The 6,208-nt window shown below is 44.0% G+C and overlaps 1 non-coding gene across 1 annotated transcript; it reads right to left on the minus strand.

The window, feature by feature from the left end:
* Nucleotides 1-5,887: 5,887 nt before the first annotated feature.
* Nucleotides 5,888-5,994, minus strand: LOC138517085 (U6 spliceosomal RNA). Its single transcript, XR_011282362.1, has one exon. It is a non-coding gene; the product is annotated as a U6 spliceosomal RNA (small nuclear RNA).
* Nucleotides 5,995-6,208: the final 214 nt, after the last annotated feature.

Here is a 6,208-nt window from a genome sequence, read left to right on the forward strand (position 1 = left end):
AGCATTATGAGTGTCCCCATCCAGGTAGCTCCCAAGGCCACCTCCCAGAATGACATTGATACCATATGAGATCCACCAGGTTTACACACAGCTACCCCCACAAATCCCAAGCGGCTATCACCCACCATACCAGCAGCGAGCAGTGCAGCCATACCAGCCCCGCCCTAACCAACAGCCAGCAGAGAACAGACACACTTTCGGTACTGCACCTAACAGCACAGCAGCCCGATTTCAAGGTACTACACTTGTGGGGGGAAACACTTTCTCGTTCCCTGGGACAGACACATACCCTGACTAGGACAGCCCACAGAGAGCACTTGCATGTCCAGTCCTGTCAATTACCCTTAAGCCAAAAGAGCAACCATTGGCGGGGGAAAAGATAGGGAACAAACAATTCATCTTTATAATGGACTCAGGAGTGGAGAAGTTGTGCATTAATGTAGGTGACTTCCCACTGTCAGGAAAGACTATTGACATGCAGGGATTCTCTGGGGCTGTTTTAACAATTCCTTACACAAAAGATCTAGACATCAAAATAGGAGGGAAAGTTGTACAGGCCCCACTCCTATATTATGGGAGTTCTCCTGTCAACTTGCTTGGTAGGGACCTGCTTAGCAAGTTGAACATGACAATATCATTTACAGACAGAGGCATCGTCTGCGCCCCACCTGGCATGTGCTCCCTAAGAGCAATGCAAGTGATACATGCTGTGGCGAGTAATGTGGCAGTGAGAAGTATCCCTGGTGATCCTGACATATTTATTTACGGCATTAAAGTACTCGCATGAGCTGTCCCCCAGATTATGAGAAAGTGTTTGAGAGTGCCCATTGACTTCATTTTTCACCCTGTAGTATTCCCTGAACTGGTTGCTGGCATAATACTATCATACGACTTAGAAGGGCTACTAGTGTCCACAAAAAATATTGTAGTGCTGGGTACTGACCCACACGGGTGCCAATGGCGTGCAGCGAATTGCATTGATCCTGCTGTACCCCTGAGAGAATTGACTGATGAAGAACTTTTTGGGGATGACAATGATGGGGAGATCATCTACTAGATTTGCATACCCTGTGGGATAATGGTGCAATACAGGAAAGTTCAGAGCCCCATCATGGCTATCGTCGCACCACCCCCATACAGCCAGGCAGACCTTCATTATGCCCCCAAGCATTTATGGAACACAAACCCACACAATGTAGGGATGCTGAAAGAAGTGACTCCTGTGAAAATTTGCTTAAATCAGGGTCAGTAGTCGCACGAGTGAAACAGTACCCATTGTCCAGGGAAGCAGAGGAGGGTATTAGAGAAACACTACAGGCCCTACTACACCAAGGGATCATAGTACCCTCATCTTCACCATGCAATACGACCATATACCTCATTGAAAAGGCAACAGGGAAAGTTGAAAGATGATCCAGGATCCCCGCCCCCTTAATTACATAGTACAAAAGGAGTTTCTGCTTGTCCCCAACCTGGTATCCATTTTGTGCAGCATCCCCAAGGAGGTGACCCATTTCACTCTAGTAGATTTGAAAAATGCCTTCTTCTCTGTACTCCTTCACCCAGACTCCCAGTACCTCACAGTTTTTACAATGGCTGTAAAGCACCACAAACACACTAGCTTGCTCCAGTGGTACTGTGAGAGCCCTAGTATTTTCAACAAGGTACTACGCAAAGATATAGGCAACATTCAAGTACCCAACACGATAATTCAATACATAGATGACCTACTGGTCTGCAGTGAAAGTGAACAGTGCTGTCGAAGCAACTCTATAGCACTACTGCAGTTGCTAGCAAGGACAGGGTACAAAGTGGACAAGGCAAAAGTCCAGTACTGCCAACTGGAGTTAGTTTACCTGGGGCAACTAATCTCCAAGGACGGAAAATTAATCATCCCTGACTGGGCAGCAACAGTGCGTGCCACTCCCAAACCACTCACAGTAAAAGACATGCAAATATTCCTATGCTTGTGTGAGTATTGCAGGGCATGGATTTTAGATTATGCAGCATATGCAAGGCCACTCCTACAGAGCCTCAATGAAGCACAAAAAGAGAGCAACAAAATAGAGTGGACCCCAGAGATGATAACAAGTTTTAATGACTTAAAAGAAGTGATCCTGACAGCACCTGTACTCGTCACCACAGATTTCACACAGGTGTTTTATATTTTCTTGCACTCAAATGGTACACTCATGACAGCAGTACTCACACAGAAGAGCACAATGGGACATAAGACGCTAGCCTATTACAGTGGCACACTCGACTCTGCCATACAGGGACAATTTGCTTGCAAACAAGCTCTTGCAGCTGCAGGCTTTGCAATTGAAGAGTGCTCCACAATTGGCATTGGGTGTTCAGTAATGTTATATGTAGAGCACTCACTTTTTGAGATTTTGGAGCGCTCAAAGTCCACACTCACCACACAGAGAGCAGCAGTTTATGAAATCATATTGTCAAGCCCCCAGATCCATGTTTTAAGGTGCAAGACAGTAAACCCAGCCACGTTCCTCACACAACCATGCACTGCCGAAGATTTGCAACAGTATGACTGTGCATTTTATGAAGGCAAAGACGATGATTTCCCCAAAGCCAAAGACAGCCCCCTCGAAGGAGGAGAGATCCTCTTTGTTGATGGGTCAGCATCAATTGATCAAGAGACAGGTGACATGTTTGGGCAGCAGTGGTACACCTAGAGGAAGGAGAATCTGCTACTCTTGTAATGAAGAGATTGCCCATACATTATTCAGCTCAAGTATCCGAACTGGTAGCATGGATTGAAGTGCTTAGGGCATCTAAGGGGTGCTATGATACCATCTACTCAGGCTCTGCCTATGTCACCATGAGGGTGTATGCAGAACTGTTGTGCTGGAGAAGGATAAGGGCAAATGGTTTCCCAGTACAGCATGCCGCCCTGCTCAGTACACTGATTTCCCCCTTCGCAGAACCTTCTGTGGTGGTGGTCTTTAAATGTGCAGCACATACACATGGTGCTGAGGGAATATCTTTAGCAAACGCAGCCACCGATGTGGCAGCAAAAGCTACAGCATATCTCCTTGTGCCCACATCTGCTGAATATGTTATAACGACAGTAAATACCAGGACAGAGGCATAGAGAGCTCTGCCTATCACACAGATAATTGAACTGCAGCATAGACCACCCCCAGAAGAAGAGGATCACCCACAGACCTCTTATGGAGACAACAAATTACAGAGAAAAAAGTAGTGATGCCCATCAAGTTATTACACATGGCTTTTGAGCAATTGCTTTACCCTTCTCATAGCTCTAAGCAACACATTGCAACACACATTCAAGAAGATTGGTTTATCCCTAATTTACAAGAAAACCTCTTGACTATGGTCGTTCAATGTACCAACTGCCAAGTGTTTAGCAGAGGAATGACCCTCCGAACATTGCAAGGAACTTTGCCCCGCCCTGTCGGCCCATTCCGTGAGCTGCACTTTGTCTATGCAGACAAGGGGGAATGATGCAATGGGGCTCAGTATTTGATTGTGGTGGTGTGTACGTTCTCAAGATGGGTGGAGGCGGACCCACATGGCCACCTAGTTGCTAAGGCTGCTGAAATATTCCTCATCAGAGAGGTTTCTCCCCGCTGGAAAGTGTGTGATGTTTTGAGATCAGATAATGGCACCCATTTTTTCAATGAGCTCCTCAAAGAAATCTCATCCCTCTTAGGGATCATACATCACATGTGCTCAATTTACCACCTGCAGCCAGTAAGGGCCACCCCCTGTCCCCTCACGAAATAGTAGCTGGCAGGTGTATGCAGACACCTCTATTGCCTGTGAGGAGAGAATCAGATTCTCATAGAGAAGCAGCAATTCTGGGGGAGGAATTTAAACAATATCTGTACCAACTGACAGGTGCAATAAGATATATTCCAAAACAAATGGCTCAGCCAAACACAGAAGACGCACAAACATCAATTGCCCCCAAAACTGATGCTGCACCCTTGCAACCATAGTTGAAGGGGGAACTAACTGGTCTATGTCAGAAGATTTGTGCAAAAATAGAACAACCCCAGGTTCCATGGGCCCTATGAGGTTGTGTATTGGATATACCTCTCTGACATTCACAAGGCCCCACCCGACTTGACACTGAGTGTCCAAAATCAAGACAACACTACTACCTCAGTTTTAATAGCATCGTGCTGACCATATGAGTGCATGTGAAACAGTTTAAAATACATGCTCGAGCACCAGCTACATTAATAAAAACTCTCTCTTTCTATCTATCTCTCTCTCTGCCTGCCTTCTCTTACAGAAACGACTAACCAGTCCACTGGCACCCTAATTGGGAGGACCAGCACACTTCACCCGGATGCTCACCCTCAACTCATTTAGGTAAGATCACAGAACGCATCTTCTAAAAGGATTAATTGGAACAATTTTCTAGCCATCCTCCCAACTAACCATAACCTGTGTCCTTCTGCTTTTCTCCCTTGGTACATGGCTTCTTCTCCTCATGTTAATCATGTTGCAATTGGCATTTCTAATCAAACAACTGGTTTCTTTTGCTCTGTACTTTCAAATATGTTTCTGTCACTCTCACTTACCATCACCTAACATGGTAATTCACCTCTCCTGGGTGTCACAATATGCTTTCACATAAATCATGAATTGTTTTGTTCTACCATGTGCAACTGCCCAATCATGTATGCCTAATGGATGTGAATTGAATATCCAAAATACGATTTGGGCATGTATGTCACCTCACTGGGTTTACCAAAACATTAACACACAATATCACCAAAATCACATCCTTGAAAAAGACTCAGGTTGAAACGTGCGTCGGCTGTGTAAACGTAACATCTGGTTACAAATAAAACGATCTCATGGGTGACAATCACCATGAAAACACTAAAAACTTGACCAATCAATTATTTGTGTAAGCTGTTTTTCAACTGCTAGTGGCTCATCAAATCCTACCAGCGCCTCACTAGTCCAGTGTTTGCCAAAATCCCACAAACTTTCCAAACAACCAGGAACCCCGGAATTGGTTCCTTGACAAACTAGGACGCAGGCAGCAGGTTCAACATAGTCAACAACTGACTAAATAGGTGCGCAGGAGTGAGGGAGTCCCGCCTTTCAAAAACTCCTCCCATGCTAAAACTTGTTTAAATGTAACACTGTATTTTATGAGCAACCTGACCTTCACCAGACAACAGGATACTCAACCAGTTCTTATGCTTGGGGGAAAGACATGCCAACAAGCTCTTTTTCTCATAATCAGTGCATGTTTGGGCCTTCTTAATAGCAGTACCTTGCATAAGGATATGTTTTCTTCATATTATGGCCAACAATATTGAAATGACTAACATGATTAGACAAAGAAACAGGGCATTATGGCTCAAATGCAACGGATTGTTTAAAAATAACATAAGATTAGAAAGGTCCCAGTTATGTCTAGTGAGCCATTCCAGAAGAAAGAAAATGGTGGTTAGAATGAACAAAGCCACTACCTAGAGATACATTCTTCACACTACACACAATGCAATTCCCTTGTGTGGTAACAGTCACAAGGGAGTTCATATATTTGAATGTCTTTGGGTTGCAAACTTAGAAAACCAATGTGATATAGCATGGTCTCTAAGCATATTAAAGGTTGCAGAAAGATGACCACAACGTTCCCAAATAGACCTGTCAACAAAGATATAATCATAAAACGATGAGCTGGTTCCATTAGTTCAAGTATACATGAAAGTTGATTTGTCAATACGTTTAGTGTTTAAACATATTAAATCATGGACTTCAAATAGCTTAACCCAATCGCAGTCAGCACTGGATGAGAGATACTTATTTCCTCCACCACTCAAATTATCAGTTTAATCAAAGGTGAGGGCACATTTATTTATTTATTTATTTATTTTCTTATATGGAACGCTTCACGAATTTGCATGTCATCCTTGCGCAGGGGCCATGCTAATCTTCTCTGTATCGTTCCAATTTTAGTATATGTGCTGCCGAAGCGAGCACGAGGGCACATTTATTAATAGTTGAGGGGCATTGAGAACACCTGCAATCATAACATTACCATTAGGGCAGGAATCATGCCATTTTGCAAGAATTTCTCTATATTGATAATAATCCCTGCTTTATCCGCTCCACCGGGAGGGGTATAAATATTGATAATAAGGGACTTAGTAGACAATTTGTGGAGAATAGCAGCCATAACAAATGGTGATGACAC

Source organism: Ambystoma mexicanum, chromosome 6q (assembly GCF_040938575.1).
Source record: "Ambystoma mexicanum isolate Mex_15411 chromosome 6q, UKY_AmexF1_1, whole genome shotgun sequence".
NCBI lineage: Eukaryota > Metazoa > Chordata > Amphibia > Caudata > Ambystomatidae > Ambystoma > Ambystoma mexicanum.